Consider the following 12,787-nt stretch of genomic DNA (forward strand, 5'->3'; position numbering starts at 1 on the left):
GATTATCACTAGCAGTTGGGAGTTGGATTTTCAGTTTCTGACCTCTAGGCTATATTTATTGTTCACTAAACCTCTTAGAGGTTTTATCTAAGTCATTTGAAAATACAAAAATTGTCTGAGGAAGTTTTCAAGTGTTAGTGTTGCTCAAATCAAGTCTTGTGAATAGGAAAAGCTTGCGTTTAGTGGGTCTAAGGTCGAAGCGGTTCTCTTCAAGTTGATTAAGCTAGTTCTTCTGTTCGTTTGTCGAAGGAATGTGTTTTTTGTTCTTTATCATTTCATCACCTTATTGTAATTTGTACAACTACATTTTAGTGAAAAAAGTTAATCATTATTTATAGTGATTAACGACTGGACGCAGAATCTTTTTATTCGAACCAAGATAAAATACTTTGTGTGATTTTCTCTTACTCTACTCTTTTTTACTCACCAACTGTTTGTTAAAAGTCTTAAAAGAAAATCACGATTTTTAAAAGAACCAATTCACCCCTCCCCTCTTGGCTTTTGACTGTCAAACAAGTTTTTCGCAAAACCTTTCCGTTGCGCGATACCGGTTGTTCCAACACGTCATACGTGCATTCAAGCATCACATACTCATGTAAACATACTTAAACACATATAATACATCACTTGAATACATCATTCAAAACACACATACCTCAACCTTAGATCACGTGAAAACATACTTAACACGTCATACATGCATTCAAGCATCACATACATATGTAAACATACTCTAAGACATATAATACATCACTTGAATCATCGGAATCTAATTATTAACATGTTACACTCCAATAAAACCAATTACTCTGCATGTAACTATCACCACACCCTTACAACATATATTTGCATGGAAATCCCCAAGCATCATAACTTTGTTCTCCCTAAACATCAAACCCTCTATTGGGACAACCCAACAAAACATACAATAATACATTCATAGGGAAAACCCAACACCAATATTACATAAACCTTATGCCTATGCATACACAAACCCTTGCCCAACAATAGCAATATATAATCATAATCATAATTATAATCATATAAACTTGTATCAAACAAGGATTATCAATCAAAATAACAAAGAACACATATAACATACCACAATAAACAAACAAAGGTAAGTTTCCCCATACCTTGGCTAATACTAGGCTTTATCTACAACCCTAAAACACCATCAATTTTCCTTTGCACTAAGGGTTTATGTTGTTCTCTCTCTCGTTCTTCCAAAAACGCAAATATTCTCTCTTCCTCTGTTTTCTCTCTTCCATTTAGGGTTTCTAAAACATAGATGCCCTCACTCTCTCTATATCTTAATATTTATATAACAACCCAACTCTAATTGTACTATCTTTTCACTCATAATATTATATTTTAAAATACTAAACCTATCTAAATCTCTATTCTTCTTCTATCGCACGTCTACATCTATCTTCTATTTTAGTTTATTTAATTCACATCCTTTTTTCTTCCTACACCACCTTATTTAATTTTTACTCAAATTAAATAAAGATAAAAGACTAGTTTGCCCCTAAGCAAAAAAATACAATTAAAACAAAAGTTTCCTTTAACTTCCTTTCCCCCTAGAATTGAACCCATACCCATTTAATCATAAGTCATCCTTCCATTAACAAGCTGATGACAAATTTATGAACACCGAAAAACGGCGCCACAAACTTGTTTAACAATCGGCAAGTGTGACCAAATCGTATCAAGTAATAAAACAAGGTAAGACCAAGTATCGTTTTCCCAAAGGGCTCACGGCTTAGTTTAGCTATATGATTTGTTGATTATTTAAGACTTAAGAACAAATTGATTGTAGGTTTAAATGTAAGAGACAGTAATTAAATATGTATGCATGAATTTGATTAATGGAGAAAAACAGAATACAAACACTTCAATGAATTAAATGGATGAGTATGTTGTTGGGGTTATCAATTTCATCTTATCCACTCTCATATACTTTTAGGAATTCATCATTCTTATCATCAATTGCTAATGCCACTCTCTAAATCACCTTGCAAGAAGGCTTATCCTTAATTACGAGTTCATATAATTCCTAGCATTCATAGTAATTAGTTCTGAAGTGCAGGAGCTTAAAGGCAACCAATATGCTATTGGGAGAAATTCCCCGGATCTAGACTTCCCCGTACGTTCCCGTATCGACAAAATCAATAATCATGGCAATGAATGAGTTAAACAAAGCAAGCAATAAGCAAAGAGGAAAAACCCTAACTAAAGATGAAAGAAAGCATATATCTTAATATAAGACGTTAAAACACAAATTCCATATATGAGAGTTTCACAAGACTACATTGATTCCCCAACAACAATACAAGGTTTAGTTCACCATATTCATGGTGAAACTAGATGAACAATAATGCAAGAATGAAAGATAGAACCCTAGAAAGAGGAGGAGGTAGCCTGAGCATCCAAGATCTTCCTTCAAGGGGTGGAAAAGTGAGTGTTTGCTTCGTCTCAGCCAAAGATCCAAACCTTAGGACGTCCTAAAGCTTATATACTATTCTAAAATTACAGAAAATTAGGCCCAAGCCCAAAATAGTGCCGCTCAGCGGTAAGTGCGTGAATTGTTTTTCTCCCCTCAGCGGCCTTTTCACCCCTCAGCGGAGCCAACGTGGGTTTCTAAGTGCCGCTCAGCGGTAAACTGCCGCTGAGCGGTACTTACGACTTCTCCTTTTACACTTTTTGATGTCTTTTCTGATTCCATCTCTATCCTTCTTCACTTCTTTCACCAAATTCACCTTAAAACCTGCATAAAACACTGAAATCAAGCATAAACCTGTCCAGCATAATGGGTATCTTTTCAGTCTCCATCTCCATCACCACAAAGTCTACCAAGAACTGGAGTTTGCCCACACAAACTATAATATCTTCTGCTATTCCACAGGGTTTCTTTGAAGATCCATCTGTCATTACTAAGTTAACCTTTACAGGCTTCACATCAACATCACTGATCTGCTCCAATAAAGAATAAGGTATCAAGTTAACACTTGATCCTAAACCGAGTAAGGCCTTGTTTATCCTTTTATTCCCTATTGTGCATGGAATGGAGAAACCTCCTGGATCTTTTGCCTTTAGAGGGAATGGTTCCTTTTTAACAGTTTATACTTCTTTGTATCATCATCTCTACGTCTTTTCTTTGTAGAGACTTCTTCCTCAGGTTTAGTATAAACTGCAATTTGTTGTAATATCTGATTCCAAGGTACATCATTGTCCACCATCTTGAATAATTCTGTAAAATCAAATTGCTTCTCTTGATTTATTGGAAAAGGAAAAATGTCATTAATCTCTATCTCTCTTCTCTCTCCTTTCTCTTTTCTCTCTTCTTTTTCTTTTTCTTTCTCTTCTTTTTCTTTTTCTCTCTCTTCTTTTTCTTTTTCTCTTTCTCTCTCTTCTTTTTCTTGCTCTCCTTCTTCTAACTCAACTCTCTCATCATTTGTACTCTCCACCACTTTGCATTCTTCCCTGGGGTTAACCTCAGTATTAGCCCCAAAATTTTTGTTTGGCCTTCTTCCAACTGCTTGGTAATCTGACCCATTTGAGTCTCCCAATTCTTAATAGTGGCTTCAGTGCTCTTTTGAGTAGACTCAGTTTTCTGTATAACTATGAAGAGTTTCTTCCATCCTTATTGACCTTTCATTAAGTATAGAAATTTGTTGCCATAAGGTTGGTTGTTGTTGTTGCTTATTGAATTGCCCAGTTTGTCCAGCTTGCCCAGTTTGTCCGTGACCAATGCTTGGGTGTGGTTTCCACCCTTGATTAAAATTCCCCTGACGGTATTGATTGGCCATGAAGTTAACATCCTCTAAGGCTTATACCGGAAAAGCGCATTGACCATTGATATGGTCACCTCCACATAATTCACACAATGTGATTGAGCCTGTGCAACAGTCTTTAACTCTTTTGGCAGTTGTGCAAGTGTTTTTGTAAGAGTCTCCAGTTGTTGAGTTAGTATCTTGTTTTGTGCTAGCAAGGCATCATGGGTTTGTAACTGTAGAACTCCTTTTTGTTGTATAGGAGCTCCTCTTTCACTGTTGAGCTCATTGTCACTAGTAGCCATATTGTCAATGATTTCTGTAGCTTCCTCTGGAGTTTTCCATTTGATATTTCCTCCTGCTGAGGCGTCAAGCATCATCTTGGTTTGTGAACCAAGACCTCCAAGGAAGATTAGGACTACTTCCACTTCGTCAAATCCATGCGTGGGAGTCTTTCTTAATAAGCTTTTATATTGTCCCATGCATGCCCAGTGATTCCTCCATGCCTTGCCTGAATGATGAAATCTCTTGCTTTCCTTTATTTACTTTTGATTGTGGAAAGTATTTGTTTAGGAACTTGGTCACACTACTTCCCACTCTGTAAAGCTTTCTTCTAAAAAATTTAACCAAAGCTTAGCGTTGCCTCCTAGTGAGAATGGAAACAAGCTAAGTTTGATTGCTTCGTCCGGCACCCCATTTATTTTCACCGTGTTGCAGATCTCATTAAAAGTTGTGAGGTGCTCATATGGGCTTTCGTGAGACAACCCATTAAATTGATTACTCTTCACCAGTTGAATTAATGTGGCTTAACCTCCATGTTGGCTGCATTGACCCTCGGTCTTGCTATGCTGTTAAAGTGTTGAGGTCCAGCTATATTTGTGTAATCTGCAAGAGTTCTTCTGGCATTATTATTCTCCATATTTTCAGTGCTATGGTCAGAACCTTGTGGTGATGGTTGTAACAGAGTTTCCGGAGGAGGAAAAAGTTCTCTAGATGTACGGATTCTTCTCCTCGTCTACTCTCGTCTAAACCTTCAAGAAGAGGTTCTGCAGTTTTCTTGCTCCTAGTTCGGATTGCTTCCTGCATATACAAGAAAACAAATCCCTAGAAAAATTGGTTAGCACAAAAAGATATAAAAGAAGATATAAGATCAGACATAAGAAGATAAAATAAAAACAGAAAAATAAAATAAAATAAAATAAAATAAAATAAAAACAGAAAAAAATAAAAACAGAAATTCAAATTTCAAAATTCAAAAACAAGTCAAAGATAATCAATAATCACACAAATGAACTAGTTAAACCACGAGTCCCCGGCAACGGCGCCAAAACTTGGTGACAAATTTATGAACACCGAAAAACGGCGCCACAAACTTGTTTAACAATCGGCAAGTGTGACCGAATCGTATCAAGTAATAAAACAAGGTAAGACCAAGTATCGTTTTCCCAAAGGACTCACGGCCTAGTTTAGCTATATGATTTGTTGATTATTTAAGACTTAAGAACAAATTGATTGTAGGTTTAAATGCAAGAGACATAATTAAATATGTATGCATGAATTTGATCAATGGAGAAAAACAGAATACAAACACTTCAATGAATTAATGGATGAGTATGTTGTTGGGGTTATCAATTTCATCTTATCCACTCTCATATACTTTTAGGAATTCATCATTCTTATCATCAATGTAATTCCACTCTCTAAATCACCTTGCAAGAAGGCCTATCCTTAATTACGAGTTCATACAATTCTAGCATTCCTAGTAATTAGTTCTGAAGTGCAGGAGCTTAAAGGCAACCAATATGCTATTGGGAGAAATTCCCCGGATCTAGACTTCCCCGTACGTTCCCGTGTCGACAAAATCAATAATCATGGCAATGAATGAGTTAAACAAAGCAAGCAATAAGCAAAGAGGAAAAACCCTAACTAAAGATGAAAGAAAGCATATATCTTAATATAAGACGTTAAAACACAAATTCCATATATGAGAGTTTCACAAGACTACATTGATTCCCCAACAACAATACAAGGTTTAGTTCACCATATTCATGGTGAAACTAGATGAACAATAATGCAAGAATGAAAGATAGAACCCTAGAAAGAGGAGGAGGTAGCCTGAGCATCCAAGATCTTCCTTCAAGGGGTGGAAATGTGAGTGTTTGCTTCGTCTCAGCCAAAGATCCAAACCCTAGGACGTCCTAAAGCTTATATACTATTCTAAAATTACAGAAAATTAGGCCCAAGCCCAAAATAGTGCCGCTCAGCGGTAAGTGCGTGAATTGTTTTTCTCCCCTCAGCGGCCTTTTCACCCCTCAGCGGAGCCAACGTGGGTTTCTAAGTGCCGCTCAGCGGTAAACTGCCGCTGAGCGGTACTTACGGCTTCTCCTTTTACACTTTTTGATGTCTTTTCTGATTCCATCTCTATCCTTCTTCACTTCTTTCACCAAATTCACCTTAAAACCTGCATAAAACACTGAAATCAAGCATAAACCTGTCCAGCTCTCTTATTTCTAAAAATATAACCAAAAGTATGATTTCAAGCTAGTTTCTAAGTGTTAAAGGTTGTTTTTAGTATCAATTTTAAGCATGAAAATAACAGTTTTTCAACTGTTATCACAAGCCAACACATCACATTGTTAATATCACAAACACACAAATCACTCAATTATCAAAATATCAATTATGTGTTGCACTTTAATAATAATAACATTAAAGAAATAACATACTTATGGTATAACAAATATATTCACACAAAACACCTTATTAGACATAACAACTCTTAAAAGAAACATACTCAAGTCTTAACAAAACTTTATTCCTTAAACCCTATTTCTCCCCAGGTCTCACAACATCCTCGTGTTCTTGTTCAATCTAGTACCAATTAATGGCGCATCTTATTTAGCTTCACCATGACGACCTCTTTTACAAACAAATGTTGTGGATCTCCTTCTAGTTTCACCATGTGGAGAGCTCTCAGCCCGTATGTAGAAGCACCTTGTGTTTTTACCATTTTTGTAACAAATAAATTCAAAAATACATACAAAAACAACACATCAAATACCTAGACTTAAAAAGGAAAGAAATAACAAAATCATAACACAACAAATAACTGAAATTAAAAAAACAACAGAAAAAGACATCAAATAAAAAAAAATCCATAACCAAATTTGAAATATGGGATATTTGTTAATCGAATATCTAAATCCAATAACTTCCTTAACCGAATTTCAAAATTCTTAGCTACCTTAACCGAATTTTGAAATTTGGTACCTTCCCTAGATCTTGTAACTATCTTAACTAGATTTTAAAATCTAATAACTTCCTTAACTAAATTTCAAAATCCAAAACTCAGTACCTTCTTAAATTCGGTAATTGCCTTAACTAAATTTCAAAATCCAATAATTCTTAATCAAAATTCGAAATTCAGTGCTTTCTGAAATCCAAGACATACCCTCAATCGGATTTTGAAATCCAATACATATCCAAATTGGATTTCAAAACTCGATACATCCATTTGAAATTAGTTGAATATATTTAACTAAAATTTGAAATTTAACACCTCCACTCCACAACTTAACCGAATTTCAAGTACTACTTTTAGCCTTAACTGAATTTCACTCTCAATACACCCCTCACACGAAAAAACCCTTATCCTCAACCGAATCAAACGAATGCTTACCTTAAAATGATCACAAATGCAATAAAGAAAGAGGCCCAACGTGTAAAAAAAATAAACGTGACACACGTTATGATAGGACTCTTCAATTTACCGTGATTATTTTCATTAAACATTGACATCCTTTAAATAGATAGAAACAGTGTCTTGAACCAAGTACAAATAATAAAAACTAAAAATAAAATATGTGACTCAATAAAAACAACTACTTAATCTATTTTTATTTTATATCAACCAAATAAAATAATATTACATCTAAATAAATAGAATATCAAAATTATTTATCTTTTTTTTTCTCTATTAAAATCAAACTAAATAGAGAAAAATTAATAAAATAAAATTTAAATAAAGTTATTAATGAATATCTAAAGTTTAAGTTTATTCCAATGCAATGATAATACAATTATGAGAATGAAAAAAAAAACTCTGCAGAACGTAAGGATGAAATTTATGAAAGAGAGAGTTTTTACTCTACTTAACCTTTTTAACCTTAGTCAAAGTCAAAGATTAATGATGACATTTTAAAAGAGTTAGAAAAAGTAAGAAAAAGCCCACTAGATGGTCTTGAACTTGGAAACAAGGAAATGAATGTTAATAATTTTAAAAAGGTTTAATATAATTATATAAACTTTTAACTGTTTTTTCACTTTAACGTGTAAGACGGTCAACTTATAATACACTTTACATTTCAATTATATTTTCTAGTAAAACGCACAAAATTTTAATCAATTTTAATAATAAATTTAGTTTTTCTATTGTAACTATATTTAGTTAAATTTAATTGTAAATTACAAAAAACTTAAATGTTAGAATTAGTTCATTCCAATTGAACGGAACAATTCAAATCCAATCTAACAAAAGTGCAGTGAACTAATATCAAACAACAATATTCAAAATTAGTTCCCCAATTGCAACTTTTTATTTTTTTTTCAAGCCTCAAATATTCACCACATTTTGTCTATATTATGTGTGTAATAAAAAATTATTATAAGAAAAATTATTAAATAGTAATCAAATATCGAAATTAAAATAATTATTTTATAAATTAAAATTTTTGGGATTTGAAATAATTGATCTTTAATATTATTTACTAGAAATTTAGCTACTTGTTGATTATAAATTAATTTTTATTTTTAAATTAGAGTTTTGAATTAATAATAATAATAATAATAATAATAATAATAAATATAATAATATTAAAGATCAATTGAAACTCTAATTTATAAATCAATTATGATTTTTATAAATAATTAAAATTATTTTAGACATCAATAATTTTTAATTTATAAAATTATACTTAATTAATTATTTTGTCTTTAAATTTAATTAATATTTATAATTCTTTTTAGTGAAATCTTCAATTTTAAAAAAGTTGGATATAATTGGCTGCAAGAAATACCAAGGACAAGGATCCAAATACAACAAAATCATTCCAAATAGAAGATTTTCATGAACTTAAATCATGACAAACAAGAAGATATGAAATAAAATAAAATTTTAGCAGTGTGTCCATAATTAAGCAATAATAATAACTAGAACCAAAATACAAAATGCTTATTTTTATATAATTGAATATATTTGAAGTTATAAAATAATTAAATTCAAAATAAATAAATATATAAATTATATCTTGAATTTATATTGTACAATTTAAGTGTGATATATAATTTGAAAAATAATTAATTTAAAGATATATGTATATATAAGAATGGTAAATTGAAATATATGAATGATTAAAACAAAAAATATACATGTGAATAAAGGTACTTTGAACTGGAAAAAAATTTGTTAATTTTAGCAATAATGGAGAAAATGGAGCAGGAAAAAACAATTGAAAATAATATGAAAATTAACAATAATAACAATAATATAATGGTAATAAATGACTTGCCTGTATATTTTAAGCGAAACAGATATTGTAATTTTTAAATTAATAATAATAATATATTGGTAATAAATTACTTGCCTGTATATATTTTAAGCGAAACAGATATTGTAATTTTTAGATAGTGTTTTTAATAATAAAATCGCAACCATTTCCCATGCAGGTAGATATATTACTGAATCTTATTTCATGTGTTTTCATATTTATTTTTATAATATAGTTCTCATTACTAATCATACTAAAAGTAGAACAGTAAAATTAACGCAAAAATAAGGTATGTAAGTACCAAGATGCATTAAGTATGAAGAAAATATAATAGTGATAAGAAAAAGGAATATTTAAATTATAAGACTGAAAAATATCATTTAGACAAAAAAACATTTATCTTTAAAACTAAATCATACCTTACCATTTATTGTACAAAAATAGAAATATAGCTTTTGGATTTGTAGGATCGAGAATCGTACATTTATTGACATGATTTTCCTGTTTTCCAATGCTTATGTCGTCTATTTTGTTCGGCTGTCTTCTACTCCGCTTGGTTGTATTCTTAACCAGAGGAAGGTATCTGTAAAAGACACTCTGACGCTCAAGTTAGGAGCAGTTTAGTGAATTGCTTATCATAATTGAGTATTTTAGTTCTGATTAAACGTAAGTAGAACGTACCTAGATTTTGACCTTGACCTTATATTATAAGTGTCTCATGGATCCTAACTAACACACATCCAATAAAATAAAATCAAACTTACCTTTAGATTTGGTTTGTTACTCATAAACAGCTTATCAATATCTCTAATAAGATATCTTTGATTAATTTATCATTTGTTGGACTATTGGCCCAATACTTAAACGCTAGCCCAATACTTAAACGCTAGCCCAATTATGACCCAAAATCATTGATGTAGCGGATGGACCGAACGGTGCTGAGTGTTAACCGTTCAGTCCATACTGTATACCATACATATGCTCCCAAAGTTCGAGTTAACCGTTCGGCTTTAGCCAAGTTAACTATAGGGCTTATATGAGCCTGAAGAGATCTTTCCCATTGTATTAGGGAGGTTGTTCTGGTCCGGACGGCATATTCGAGGTCGAATGACGACTAGTGGGAGTTCTTTTTAGAACTTTTTACCCTATTGAGCGGGGCACTGTAAAACCGGACAGCCGATCAAGCAAAGCATGTGGACGAGAGTGAGAGTTCAAGGAGAACGTTCCTCACCGCTCGGTTTAGGACCAGGGTTCTCGGAGAGCGCTCCCTAGGTTTTGTTTACGAGAGCGACAGTTCGTTGAGAACTTTTATCACCGCTCGGTTTGGACCAAGAGTTTTTCGGATAACGTCCCTGGGTTTTGTTTAGAAGAGTGACAGTTCGTTGAGAACTTTTATCACCGCTCAGTTTGGACCAGGAGTTTTTCGGATAACGTCCCTCGATTTTGTTAACGAGACTTTACTGCTCAGTTTTAGACCAGGAGTTTGTTTACTAGAGTGATAGTTCGTTGAGAACTTTTATCACTGCTCGGCTATACTCTGTAAGTAATAATTTTCTACACAAACTTTCTCTGGTCCCATGGATAAAAGCGATTGACCTGATTGCTTGCTCGTAATTGGTACGTTTGAAAATAACAAGGAGGCACTAGAGAAGCGCATAAAGCCTGTGATGTATAGCGGTCGAATGGATTGAACAATGGATGCCAAATTTGCTTAGTACCTGAGGCCATGGAAGGCTAAGCAGTTGAGGCCGAAGGGCCGAATACTTGCGAGGCCGAGTGGCCGAATGACCGAATACCTATGAAGTCAAATGGTCGAATGGAAACTGTCTGGTTGGTAGGTCGATTGGTTTGCTAGGGTATTGGTTTCCTTCTTTCTCAACCATTCGGGTTGGTGTGATGGGATTGTTCGGCATGAGCACGTTCCGCCCTCAGTGCCGTAATTTCCTCTTTGTGCTTCTGTTGCATATCCAACAACTATGCTTGCACTTGTGCCCGCATTTGCATCTTTCTTATCAGCTCCCTAATGCTTCGTTGCTCCTCCATGTTTCTCGTGGTCATCATTGGATTTCTTCTGCTTCTCTCGGCCTCACGGTGGGCGCCAAAATGTTTCGGTAGGGATTTGTAGGACCGAGAAACGTACCTTTCCTGACGTGACTTTTCTACTTTCCAATGCTTGTGTCGCCTGCTCCACTCGGTTGTCACCTGCTAGGCTCGGTTGTCGCCTGCTCCGCTCAGTTGTATTCTTGACCAGGGGGAGGTACCTGCAAAAGACACTCTGACGCTCAAGTTAGGAGCAGTTTAGTGAACTATTTATCACAATTGAGTATTTTAGTTCTGATCGAATGTAAGTAGAATGTACCTGGCTTTTGACCTTGACCTTATATTTATAAGTGTCTCATGGATGGTAACTAGCATATATCCAATAAAATAAAAACAAACTTACCTTTAGATTCGGTTGGTTACTCATAAACAGTTTATCAATATCTCTTATCAAATATTTTTTATTATTTTATCATCTATTGGACTATTAACCCAATACTTAAACGTTGACCCAATTATAACTCAAAATCATTGATATAGTGAATAGATCGAATAATGCTGAGTGTTAATCATTCTATCCATACTTTATACATACAAAAATAATTATTTTACAATTGATTCCAAATCCATGTTGAGAATAAAAATATAGTATTACATTATATAGTTATTCAAAAACTCTATTTTTTATAACACTCTCAGGTATGATATGAAATTCCAATAATGCAACTTCGGGTTTTTGAAATTACATAATTGGATAATTTAGTTGGTTATAGTAATAAGGGTATCAAAGTCAAACCAAATACTAAAACATTTAAAATAATTGAAGGAGGTGGTGATAAGAATTTATTAAAAGAGTAATTTATTTCCCAGCAAAGATTCTTTATTATTATTGTCCTTTTCTCTTTGACTTCAAGATGAATCAAATCTGTTGAAACCAAATATTTCAAAAGAGATATTGCATTTTTAATACATAAATGTAAAAGTTGAGAGTGTTGGGTTAGATTCAGTAGAAGGAATTGATATTCAAACTCACATTAAATGTGTTTAGGATGTTGATTGGTTGGTTTGAAGGGAAGAAATTAAAATTTAAGTGACTAACTTTTATTAGTTTGGATTCATTTAAATTCAATTTTTTTATCAAATCAATTTAATTAAAAACTACTTGGTTCTCCAATTATATTTAAATAAACATACTTTAATTTTAATAAAAAATATTATAGTTTTTATAAGTTTATTTTCTGCTCAGTCTTTAAAACAACTTATATTCATATATTACAAAAATTATTAATATATTTTAAAATATCAAAGTAGTACATTTTTATAAATACTCAAGAGATAAACAATAAAACAAAATTCAAGAAAAATCTAAATCCAATTTTCGTATAAAAGTTATATATAATTTTGTCATTAAAAGAGAAACCACTT

Source organism: Vigna umbellata, chromosome 4 (genome assembly GCF_029865625.1).
Source record: "Vigna umbellata cultivar VRB3 chromosome 4, Vumbellata_1.0, whole genome shotgun sequence".
NCBI classification, from domain to species: domain Eukaryota; kingdom Viridiplantae; phylum Streptophyta; class Magnoliopsida; order Fabales; family Fabaceae; genus Vigna; species Vigna umbellata.